Source organism: Fundulus heteroclitus, unplaced genomic scaffold, assembly GCF_011125445.2.
Source record: "Fundulus heteroclitus isolate FHET01 unplaced genomic scaffold, MU-UCD_Fhet_4.1 scaffold_310, whole genome shotgun sequence".
NCBI classification, from domain to species: Eukaryota; Metazoa; Chordata; class Actinopteri; order Cyprinodontiformes; family Fundulidae; genus Fundulus; species Fundulus heteroclitus.
The window spans coordinates 117686-130665 of NW_023396720.1; positions in this window are offsets into that span (position 1 = coordinate 117686).

Sequence of the window (12980 nt, forward strand, 5' to 3'; positions counted from 1 at the left end):
CTTTAACCCTCGGCGCTTTCCGTAGTTCCAAGAACGCTAGAAAATATAGCAAAACAGACCCGCGCTCACTGTTGCCAAATCCGCTTATTTTACGCGACTTTGAGCTACTTTTTTCTAAAGTCGCTTGTAAATTTTGTTAGTTGCGTTTTTTGGGCTTGTTTCTGAAAATTAAGTTGCTTATTTGGGCTCTAAAATAAGTGACGATAAACAGGAGTTATGAAGAGTCATGCTTGCGCTACAGACCCTGTCAAACAAGAAAGCAAAACAGATATGACACTTTGCTGATCAGATATATTTTAAGTTCTCTGATCTAGGATTTACCTTAGGTGGATGAATTTGACCTTGTTGTTACAAGTGACTCCATGATTTCTCAACCTGCTGGTCCAAAATGGTCTGAAGTTACAGGTATAGCGCCCGTAGTGGGCAAATGTTACACAGTGCTGTTATGAAAACAACAACATATGATAAAATTAAAACCATATTAAGATGTGCCTGATAGACAAAGACTGTGAGGAGTTGAGACGGAGTGCTGAGTGATAAACACAATGAAAGGAATGGATGTAAATCTATTATAGCTGCCAGTATGTACTTGTGTGAGCAAATACGCAGGGTTCTGATTGTGAAGAAAGTAGATATACACATGCCTGCATGTTGTGCAGGCCATGAGGTATCCATTTTTCTCCACCCGTGTGCTTTTCACTTGACTGAACTGCAGACAGTCCTGTTTTCACATTTAGATCAGAGAAGACACTAAAAGTCCTTCATGAAAAATGGAGAAGCGCATCTCGTTGCTGGTTCACAGCCTAGCTTTAATTTATTTACTAATCTTTGAGGATCTAGTGAATTAATTACAAAGGCTAGACATACAGAGCATTGTCAGGAACAGATAATGAAAGTATGTGGTGTCTCATTCTTTTCTCGCATTTGCTTCTTGCTCATTATGATGGTTATACCTGAGGTCCTGCCCGGCTTTCAGCCGACCACACTAAAAGAGAATGCATTTATGAAACTCAGTAGACTAAAGTGCAGTAGCTAGGTATTAAATAGAATAATGTTGAGTCACTGAATGGCCAGTCTTTAGTTGCAGAAGTGCATGAAGGTGAAAATATGAGCCAAATTGAATTTTTACATAACCCAGAGTTTTTATCATAACTTGAACCCTTAACCTTGAAAAGCGACTAAATTACTGTAACATGTGCTGACAAAATACACGGCACCTCTGTTTGAAATAAAATCTTTCCTTTTTTTGTTGATATTATTTAACATGATAGAATGAGGTAAAATGACCCTGAGGCATTTTGTGTGTCAGCATTTGGAAAAGGATTGCATGTACTGTAGGCATAATAATTTAAGCATGTTAAAATGCTAATTTGCTGATATCTTTTCAGCATTATTGTCTACAATGGATTTCAATCTAAACCAAAGATCAGTTTATTATTACAATGAAGACATCAACAATCCTTTGCAAAAGAAAAATGCTAAATATCCAAATCTGCCTCAAAGAAATCGGCCACAAACAAACGGGTTTTACATCAAGGTTTAACTATGTAAACCATGATGACACGAGGCTATGTAGAACTACCCTCGCAGCATTTGTGCATTCACAAACACACAGAATCCATCTTGAACCGCTCTGGCGTCAACCATTTCAGACCAAACCAGGAACAGTTCGGGCCAATCATGTTGCAGTATTGAGATTTAAGGCAGGACATACCAGCTGTGACAAAAGCAGGAGTGGTTGAGCCCACAGCTGAACCAAAATAAGCATGGCAGTGCAGAATAACACATGTGTAGCTGCTGCTATCACATCTGTTTTGTAAGAAGCCACAATTAATTCTTTGATAGTAAAACAGGAAGAAGTGTCTTGACTAGCTTACCTTCTTGTGGTTTCTCATGACGCCTGCTACTTACGTTTTAATTTGGTACCGTGATTGGCTAAAACCAACCTTTGGTAGGCGGGCACTAGGTGTTGTTTCACCCAATCAGCTCAGACAGTTCTGCTGAAATGCCCTCCTTTCCTCAAACAGATTCAATGGGAGCAGGACCAGATTGATAATGTGCAGAATTAGAGTGATGCACATTATCAATCTGGCTGGCCAGGTTAATGTAGAACGATCTCTATACAGTTTCCTATTTTGTTGCAGTCTGATGACATTTGTCCATATTCTGCTGATTTAGAAGTTTAGATCAATCAAATTTTACTTTGATTTGGCGACAGAACAAAGGCTGGTACATTATTATGGGGCCGCGTCAGGGCAATTTTAGAATACAATGTCAAGAAAACAAGAACTCTCTTTGAAGCCTGCTGGAATATCCATCCATCCATCTATTTTCTAACACATCTATCCGTTGTGGGGTCGCGAGGGTTGCTGGTGCCTATCTCCAGCTGTCAATGGGCAGAGGTGGCGTAGACCCTGGACAAGTCACCTGCTGGAATATATAACATGGATATGTAACAAATCACAACAGGCCTGCGATGATTTAATGGTATGACTGAAGCTTCTGAAAGTGGGATTAGATTAATCACTGCCTATTGGACAGCATCCTATTTTGAAAAATACTTTCCCTGCTGTTGTTGAACAATAGAATGAAACCATTTTTTGCTAAATTTTCACAACTTGTTCGTAACATATTTCTACAAGGCTGCCATGTCCCAAATCTAATCGGCGAATTAAGCAATTTAATTGGTGTATTATGTCTTTATATGACAAACTGAGACAATGTTATCTTGAACTTTGAGCTGATTAGTGTTAAAACCACCAAAAAGAAACTGATAAAAATATACTCAAAAATATAAAGTGCTAATTTCTAACTATAGCTTAGGATTTGAACAACTTGACACAAAAAATGTGTAGCAGTGGTCCTGCTGTTTGTTTTGGTACTGTTTGATGGACAATAGCAGATAGTTCTTGTAAAGGGTGTGAAGAGTCTGAAAACCATCTGGGTTCTGAACGAGGTCCTGGACACAAAAATCTTCTCTGCTCTGATCACTATCCTCTGGAGGGACGTCTTTGTCTATTGTACTACACCTAGGGCTGGGCAAGTTAACGCGTTAATTTCGCGTTAACTCATTAGACTATTAACGGCGATATTTTCTTTAACGCGCGTTAACGCATGTTGGTCACATGCTTTTATTTTGTGAAGGTCTGTTGCTGCGGTGTAGGGGTTTGAATCAGAACAGTAGCTGGCGATAATGCGCCAATAACCTCGCTGTCAGCCCAGCCTCAGATTCAAAGAAGAAGAAAGGTGCTGGCCGGAAAAAAACACAGCTGACATGCGGAAGGCGGTGTTTCCCGCAGGTACCGCGAGCGAGCTTAGGCGAGGCGAGGCGGTGAGTTGGCGGCCGGAACAAGTTTTGTGCGGAGCGGAGCGGGGGGGGGGATCTGCATCGACGCCGTCGGTGAAGTCGCTTCTCGTTTCAAAGTATCCATGTATTTTTGCCTGTTTTCCCCCTGCCATTCACTATATGCGCGCGAGAAAGCAACAACAAAAAACCGCGTGTCAACGTCAAATAAACGCAAGCATATCGAGTTAGCAAGCATTTCAGTTTAAAGTTCTTCCAGCATGGAATATGACAGAAACAAGTTAGTTGGAACCACTGCCAAGTTAAACTTTGGTATTGAACATAAAATGGTAATGCTGCTCCCTGCTGTTACCTCAGAAATTGCCTGTTTTTGGTAGATTTTTTCCCCATAAAGAGAATTCCCTGTCAGTGGCAATAAGCTTTAATTTATTATTATTGCTATTTTTTGTTTTACATGTTTAAGTTGAGCTTTACACTAAATATGTGTTACTGATAAGTGCTACAAATGTTACAACACTTTTGTTCATATGGCAGCAGAACATTAAAATAAAAGTGCTCTTTACACTACTTTTGAATTCATTCTTGGAGTTTGTAAATACAATGCGATTAATCGCGATTAAATATTTTAATCGTTGCCCAGCCCTAACTACACCTGAACTACCACGCTGAGTATCAGTACGTCAATGAACCCAACACAGTTCTGTAGGGTGCTGGGAGCGAGTCATGCTTGTTACACTTTTTTACCTGAGAGTGCAGTTTCTGCTGCGCTCATGATCGCTGTGGCGTTCAACAACCAGATGAGGTCTTCACAAAGCCAAACGTTTATTTTTTTTTAATCAAAAAGCACTCCATGTTCTGTGCTGTGCCTCAGTTTTGCCCTTCTTGGGTCAATGTACAGAAATCTGGGACAACACTGATGAATACACAACTGTAATTATCCTTAAGGCAAAAAAAAAAAAAGGAGCAATAAGTGGCTATTAAAGCAGGTTATCTACAACACACCAACCTACTGATCATATATTCAAAACCACTAAAACTGGTGATATCAAACTGCTAGTAGTTAATACTGTTAAAAGCAAAACATAATTATCTACGAGAAAATACTCCAAACCTGGGTTTTTGAGCTGGGAAGGACTTTATGAAACCAGGGGGAATTTATAGGTTGTGAGTTAAGAACCTCCAGAAAGTTTCTTGTGTTTCAGTTCATAGGTTAAAACCTTGGCACCGTCTGAATGTGGAGGTGAGCACATCTCAAACCATCAAAAGGTTCAAGACATTTTTCAAAGAAATTTTATTAATATCATATAAGGTATAATAACCACTAATGTCTATAGTATAATTAATTCTAATGGGAATGATAACATTTGGGTATAGGGTACTATTATTGTTTATATTGTTAAAACTATGAAAGAGTGGACCTTATGTAAAGTGTTCATATATGTACATATAAAAAGTTTATTACTTTTAGTATTATGAAATATTTTGTGAAAAGAGGATGTATTATTATTATTATAGTATGCAATAAAAAATCCATAAAAATAAAGGAAGACTTTAAAAATGCATCAGATCTCAAATGAAAAACAAATCAGGCTGCATAACCAGACTAATGTGGAATCCTTAATGTGTTAGGACCAAAAAGATGCCACACCATTTGATGAAAATCAAAATAATCAACCCACGGAGGGCTTTATCTGAACTCACAGAAAGTGAAACTGAAAAACTGATGCAACAGGCTGGTCCAGTTTGCTGAAACGTCATTAAAGCAACTCAAAATGGTACTCTCTAGCTTTTATGGCCCCTGGAATGCTTGTATGCATACCCAACATCATCCTAAGGTATCTTCTTCCAGATCCTGACCAGGATATTACTGAGTTCAACCTGGTGGCATCAGATGGACCTAAACATGATGTCCTGAGATGTTCATTTGGATTTAGGTCAGGGTAGCCTGGAGGCTAGTCAGTGGTATCAATTCCTTAATCCGCCAGGAACTGCTGGCATACTCTTGTCGTATACCTCATGCACCTTTTCCTCCTTTTGGCACCTTCTTTTGATTATTGAGCCGATTTGACACGTGAAATTCTCAACTGTGAGATCAATAAAGTCTATCTTATCTTATTTTATCTTATCTTATCTTGTTGGCTATACCAACCCAGACCAATTCTGACCCACCATCAAACTGATCATGCAGAATAATGTTGCAGTCTGTCACATGAGTTCAGAGTGAACCTGCTCTCATCTGTGAAAAGAACAGGGGGCCAGGACCAAACAGCCAATTGAAATGTGAAGAGCACTCTGCTTTCCATTATAATTACTCACTGTTAAAACTATTATATCTTCAAATGAACTCATTCATACATAAACATACATTGCAGTCTTGCACTCCAAGGATTTCCATGCTCTGTACACAATCTGCTGGACAGTGGTTAACACCGAGGTTGTAACGTCCTGAAGATGTCGATCATGTCCTTTTTGTCCAATGAGCACCAATTTGTCACAGCGTAATGCCTCCGTCTATTTGACTTTCTTGCAAAGATAATGATCAGATTTTCCTTATGTTTGGATGCACGTTCATTTGTTAACCCTGTTAAAAAGTAATATACTGAGGACACGACCAAACAGCACACCTTCATGGAGCTTCTCAGTCATGAACATAACCCATAGAGAATATATCAGCCTGCTGTTCGACTTTTCACTTTACCTTATGTGGTCCAGGATACGCTTTAAAGCTTTAAGAAAGCACAATGTATTCCTGAGATAGTGATCGTAGTAAAATTCTGTATTTTAGTTGGCAGCTCTTCATCCAATTATGGGTGACAATACTCCTGCAATTCTGTAAATTGGAAAATATTTTCTACACATAATGAAGCTCTGGATCCCAAGACTTGAGTCCAATGTGTGAATTTTAACATCTTGGGAATCACTTTTCTAGCACCTTATTGATACTTGTTGCTCACTGCTGGAACATAGGTTTAACCTTAGAGTCCAAAGTGACACAAATGTTGTCAAGAGTGATCTCTTGTTTCTTTGTTTCATGCCTTGTGTGGGACACCGTGTCACCTCCCTACTCTCTGGTGCTAAAGGTTGTAGATTACATCTTGTTTTCATGCTGCTCATATCTTTGTGTGCCAAGCTACACTCTGATAAAAACTGTAATTTGTACAGAAGGAAAACAAGGCACGGTCTGTCTTTATTGCCTTGTTGTGACAGTTTTGCAGGTCTGAAACCATGTCTTTTTTCAGCCCCCCCCCCCCTCAACTCCTGTCTGACTGCATGCCCGCGTGCTCGTCCGCACGCTCTTCGCTGTCTCCGTCGTTTTCTCTCTCTCAGGGTTTCTAAAAGCGACTTTGATCATTTTAACAGCCTTATAAAGCTGACAGGATCACCAGAGAAAATGTCCTTCTGCACCAGAGTGGATGTTGAAGTGACGTTGAAATGACCTGACATTTATGGGGTCACCAGGGACTGAGATGACAGCTGGAGGAAAATGTCTGAACACCGAAAAAAAGAAGTTGAATCAGCCTGTAAAAACAACATGGAGGTGCCAGTCAGCTGACTAAGTAGCCGTTCCCTCTTCATCTCATTTGTGGGGGTTGTTGAATTTGAACTTTTTTCCGTGTGGAACTGAGATGCGGCAGAACTTTGGAAGAATCAAAGGATGGCAGGGAGCATCTGCACCAGTTAGATTTGTGAATGCCTTTCAAGCAAAGATTTTGACCCTTGACAGATTACAGGCATGGAAGCTAGATGATCAAGAGAACGGACATGGCGCCGATTTAGGGAAACGCTGGTCTTAAAGCCCAAAAACAGCCCATTTATGCAAGAACTGTGCAATATAAATGGGTTATTAGAACCTATGTTAAGCTGAACTGTTGCCCCTGACATTTAAGATTCTTGTACAAAATGTTTGAAAAGTGAAAAGACCCCTTTTTAAAACCTGTATGGGATATGTCAATATTGGAAAAACATTGGAGGATGGTTGTTCAAACTATTTGAAACACTGAATGTAAAGTAGAAATCAGATATATGCAGACACAGTCACGCCTGACAAAGGTTATACGAAACTAAAACTGAGATGTCTGGCCATTATAATCATTGTTAAATTTGATTTAAAAAGGGAGAAGGTTGCAAGCCTGAGAAGTCCATGCACACTGTAAAGTATAGGTGTGGCTGCATCATGTTAGGGGTGTTTTACTGCAGAATGGACCTGTCCATTACACAGAATGGATTACATGACGATGAGAAAACATTGAGAGGAAGGTAAAGTTTAGGGAAAGAAGAGTTTTCCAAATACACAATGACCCTAAGCACACCGCCAGATTATTTAGAAAGTTGCTGAAAGCTAGGGTCAGCGATTTTTCCATAAGTTTTCCCAAGTCCCTTTTTAAATAACTGCGCATACGCAAGGATGTCTTACATTATTCTTCCGCTCTTCAGGGGGAACATGTGAAAAAAATCTCTCAAATCCACTCTGGTCTTATTTCTTTGTACTGAGGCCTTCCTCTTCTTCTTCTTCTTCTTCTCATAAACTTGTACGCAGTTTGCTTCTTGCATCTCTCAGCCATGTTCAAAGTCTACGATGAGAACAGTGGAGCTACAATTAACGGCTAACCAATAAGCTAACCAGAAACATAAGCACTAGAAGAGTACAGCCAGCAAGCAGAAACTCAGAAGGAAAATGATTGGCATGTGGGACAACCGATAGATGAAGCGATACACCTGGAACTTGAGGGATTGAGGGGGGTGAGTATGTAACCTCTATGAGTGAGAGCGGGAACAAAACTCTGACAAGTCCCAGCCCTTCAGACCGAACCGGAAAGAATGGTCAGTTTTTACACACTGCAAAAAGGGAACTAAAAGTAAGTAACATTTTCTTGAAAATAGTATATTTTTCCTTGATTTGAACAGCTAAATAAGACTATTTGCCAATGGAATGAGAATTTCTACCCCTAGAATAAGATAATGAGACATTCTGCACTTGAAATAAGATGAGGGAGATGAATTGTTCTTATTTTAAGTGCGGAAATCTTATTCCATTGGCAAATAGTCTGATTTACCAGCTCAAATCAATGAAAAATACACCACTTTCAAGAGGATTTTACCTACTTTTAGTTCCCTTTTTGCAGGGCAGGCCTGCAGCTCCCACAGAGAATGATTTATTAACCTTTTTGTGGATACATAATGTATTGAATACTTTCAGGATGGAAGGACAATTTTACCCAGTATAACAAAAAGTGTTTCTGAACAGGACTTCCAACTGTAGCTTTGAGAACAACAAAATCAAAGTTTTCACAAAGCCCTGATCTCAGTCCCAGATAAAATGACTGGACAGAGCTGGAAAGATGTGTGTGAGCAAGGTGGCCAACAAACCCGACTCAATTACACCAGTTCTGTTAGGAGGTAAAGGCCAAACATCCAGCAAACTATTGTGAGAAGCTTGCAGAAGGACGCCCAGAATGTTTGACCCAAGTCATACAGTACGAAATACTGAAATTTATGTAACCTTCTAAATTTGAATAAATCAAAAACAAAATATTGACCAGAAACAGGAAAAGCTTAGTGTGATTTAATGTCAGTCAGGGGATAAAGTAGTTTTTATAAAGTGTATTTAAACATCTGGTTTCAACTCGATGGTGTCTATAGCATGGATCATGAAAACGTGGAGGTCAGGTCAAAATAATCTATGTTAGTAGACTATGGATTCCTGCAGGCCAAGAAGATTATCGCCCTGTACTGAAAGAAAATGTATGTACCTTCAGTAAATATGTGGATAAGACACATACTGTGCTGTGCTGGAAGGTCTGGAAAAGCAGAGGAGTTTGGCAAACTTTTAAACTTTGATGGCTTTGATGAGCAACAGAGAGCAAAATGATCATCTTGAATTTTTCTAATCTTTTGTTTCTTTATTTTATAACATAAAATGTGTTTGTTTTATAACTTATTATGTGGCTGCTCGACAACCTTTTGCTTTGGGTTCACTGGTCAGATAATTATGCAACTGAAAAGCTCTTGAAATCTAACATTGGCTACGTTTACTTTTTTTGTTTTTAGCATATTCTATCATTTTTAATATTTTAATTTTCTGAAATTGACGTAGTTTCATTGTAAAATAGGATTACAATTCATTAGAATTACCAAAACATGAAATCAACCTGTTTTAGCTGAAATCTTCTTAAAATAAATACATGGAAATGTTAAAGGACACAACATATTTAAGACCTGAAACTGGAATTGGTAAATGTAAAACTTAACAACCAGTAGGAACCTGGATTCATTTATTAATTCTCGGTTTGAACCATAAGTGTGGATGGCAATAACAATTACATCGTAAGTAAAAATATTATGTTATTGCTTCCAAAATTGGCCTCTTTTTGACATTCATAAACACATCTCAGCCCTGTGTCTGTTGTTTTTGTTCTTACTTTTCTTTTTCAAATGTTTTGATTTCCTGACAGACTGAAAGAAATATTTCTACCACAAGATGCTAATTAGGTGAAATGATGATTAAAAAGCCTGTATCTGGTCAGAGGACGCCGAGTGTTTGCTGTTCAGCGTCTGCACAGTCAGCCAATCATTCCCCCTCTTTGGCTTTTCTTTGAGTGACTGACAAAGTGTAACTGAGTAAGAGGGGAAATGCATGAGCAGCCAAGCGTCCCGTGCCTGTTCAGGGTGCATACATGTGTGTTCAGTTTCTGTATTTATTAGTGTGGATGAGGGGAAAAAGGATGAACCCCAAGCTAAGCGAGAGCAGTGGGAAGTAAAAAGCTTACACATTGTAGGAAACATTTTTTTTTTTTTAAATAATGTAGCTCCAGGCCAACAGAGTTAATGATGCCTTTTAGAACAACAAAGTGTTAACAGAAAATGGAGTCCCAGTGGGAACGGATCAGTCCACATTCAGCTGGATTCTTTGGATTCTGTGTTTGAAGTTGGCCTCTGGCTATTCTCAGCAGCTCCTCGGGGCTTTCCCAAAGAATGAAAGCTGTCTCGGTTTCCTTCTACCTAAATGCCTTCAGAATCACAGACAGTGCCTCAGGTACCAAACTAACTCAACCAGCTGTGTCTGCTTGTATTTGCAGAGAAACAAGTGTAAAAAAAAGAAAAAAAAGTCAGATTTTCTAGGGGGTAAAAAAAAAAAAAAAGGTAAAATATCCACCTTGTGACCATGAAGCTAGAACCCAGTGGTAGTAATGACAGGCTTCATTCACAATACAAACCAGAAAACGTTCTGATCATAGTAATTATTCCTCTCATCCTGTGCTTTTAGTGTCACACCAACATCATTTATAGCAAAGTGCCACATTTTTCTGTGTTTAATGGCAAAGGATGGTGACATCTATTCAGTAGCTTTGGTGATTAGACTTTTTTTTTATTTAAAAGACCAAACATTAGAAAAAAAAAACATTTTAGACATTCCTCAGATTTATAGCTATCACAGCTTTCTGCCAATGGTCAGTTTTCTACTCAATCTTTGTCTTATTGTGTGAATTTCCCCCTTGGGAATCAATCAAGTGTCTTTCTCTAAACCTCTATGTTTCTATGTCCATCTTTCCATGTGTATATATACATTTTAACATTCTGTATATGTTTTTGCATATTGAAAATAATTAAAAGCAATCTCTCTGTCTAATCTAACACAAGTTGTGAGTGAAAAAACTGTGCTTTCTACTTAAATAATACAAGAAATGTAATGCTGTGAATGACACAATGCTCTGATGTGAAGGAATTTGAACTTTTTTTTTTTTTGCCAACGTTTTGTTTATTTGCATAAATTCCTTCTGTAGAGGTCATAGGAACGTCCTCAGAGATATTTAGGCTTATTTTCGCAATACATTTTCTATTTAATTTTTTTTTATTGAAAAATGAAACTAAATATTCAATTCATTTTAGGTCATACTTGGTTAGCAAACATAAGAAGTGGTTGCTTTTTTTGTTTAAAAAGTCCATATCCTCCTGAGAACCAAAGAAAAAAAGTGTCTTACAATTTCTTTTTTTGTGTGATTTCCCATGTATTTGGACCTAAAAAAACACATTACAATTTTAATTTTTTTAAATATATTTTTAATTTTAATTTTATAGCATGTCCACTGTGGAGGACAACAGGACTATTTGCATGGGAAAATAGAACAGGTTTTAGAAAATGAAAAAATTTAAAAAGATTGTCTTGAAAGTGATAATTACCTAAGAACTGTCACATTTGATAAAAACAAATAAATATCTGTAACATTGTTCTGTTGTTTGATGCTTGCAACAGTAAAAATACATGTATTTAGTTCAACAATAAACTACAAGACATAGAACTAAGCAGTTCTGCATTTCATCTTCCTCTGGATATTTTAGCTGTGATAATCCTGTCTGACTGGGCAACGGCCTGTGAATGGGATGATTTGCTCATCAATGCACACTTTGTCACACCTTGGAAGGCTGAGACAACCTTGCCTCACACGGTCAAGCAATGGTCTGACTCTCCAAAGAATGTCTGACTTCTTTGTCTCTTCAGTCACATCCAGGTCATTGACAATCTTAGCTTCTTAGCTTGTAGAACCTGTCCCTTGTCATCTTCTTGCTAATGACTGGTACTTTGTTTTTTTTAGCCCAAAACATTTTCACTCTGGGATAGCCATGGCAGGCCATGTGGACTGATATGCCAAAGAAAATTTTGATTTCTTGGGCAGTAAAATTTGGGCTGTAAAATTTTTGAGTTCTTGGGGGCGAGTGTTGGCCTAGTGGTTAGAGCAGCGCGCTTGCACTCAGGGAAGGTTGCAAGTACCCGGTTTGATCCCCACTGCCTGCACTCTGGGTCCCTGAGCAAAGACCCTGATCCCCAGATTGCTCCCCAGGCGCCGCTCATGGCAGACCACTGCTCCCCAAGGGTGATGGGTTAAAAGCAGAGAACAAATTTCATTGTAATGTATGTTTCAATGACAATAAAGATGATATTACTATTATTACTAGTAGTATTCAGAGACACTCCTGTAGTTTGCAGCTGTCTTTGATTTGTAAAAGCTGCCAGATCTTCAAAGAATTTGACAATAATGTACTGTGAAAAGTACTGGATTGGACTCCAGTATTCACAGATTTTAGGGTCATTGTGATAGGCAGGAAGCCCAGGTAGCACAGGTGTGAATCTATTATAATGGCATGGGATGAGGGAAAAAAATAAAGTCCGTCCGTCCGTCCGTTGTCTTCCGCTTATCCGGGGTCGGGTCGCGGGGGTAGCAGCTTCAGTAGGGAGGCCCAGACGTCCCTCTCCCCAGCCACTTGGGCCAGCTCCTCAGGAGGAATCCCAAGGCGTTCCCAGGCCAGCCGGGAGACATAGTCCCTCCAGCGTGTCCTGGGTCTTCCCCTGGGTCTCCTCCCGGTGGGACGTGCCCGGAACACCTCACCAGGGAGGCGTCCAGGAGGCATCCTGACCAGATGCCCGAGCCACCTCAACTGGCTCCTCTCGACGTGGAGGAGCCAGTTGAGGTGGCTCCTCCACGTTAAGTTAAGTTAATAAAAATCCTACATTTTTTACACATCAATTTTGATTAATGCCATAATTTCAGTGTCATGGGTATAATATTGACCAATCTCACAAGCATGTTTTTAGGCAACCTGCATACATTTAACATCTGTTATACAGACTACAAACTCTACAATAATCTACAGTAATATGATAATAAAATTTAAAACATTA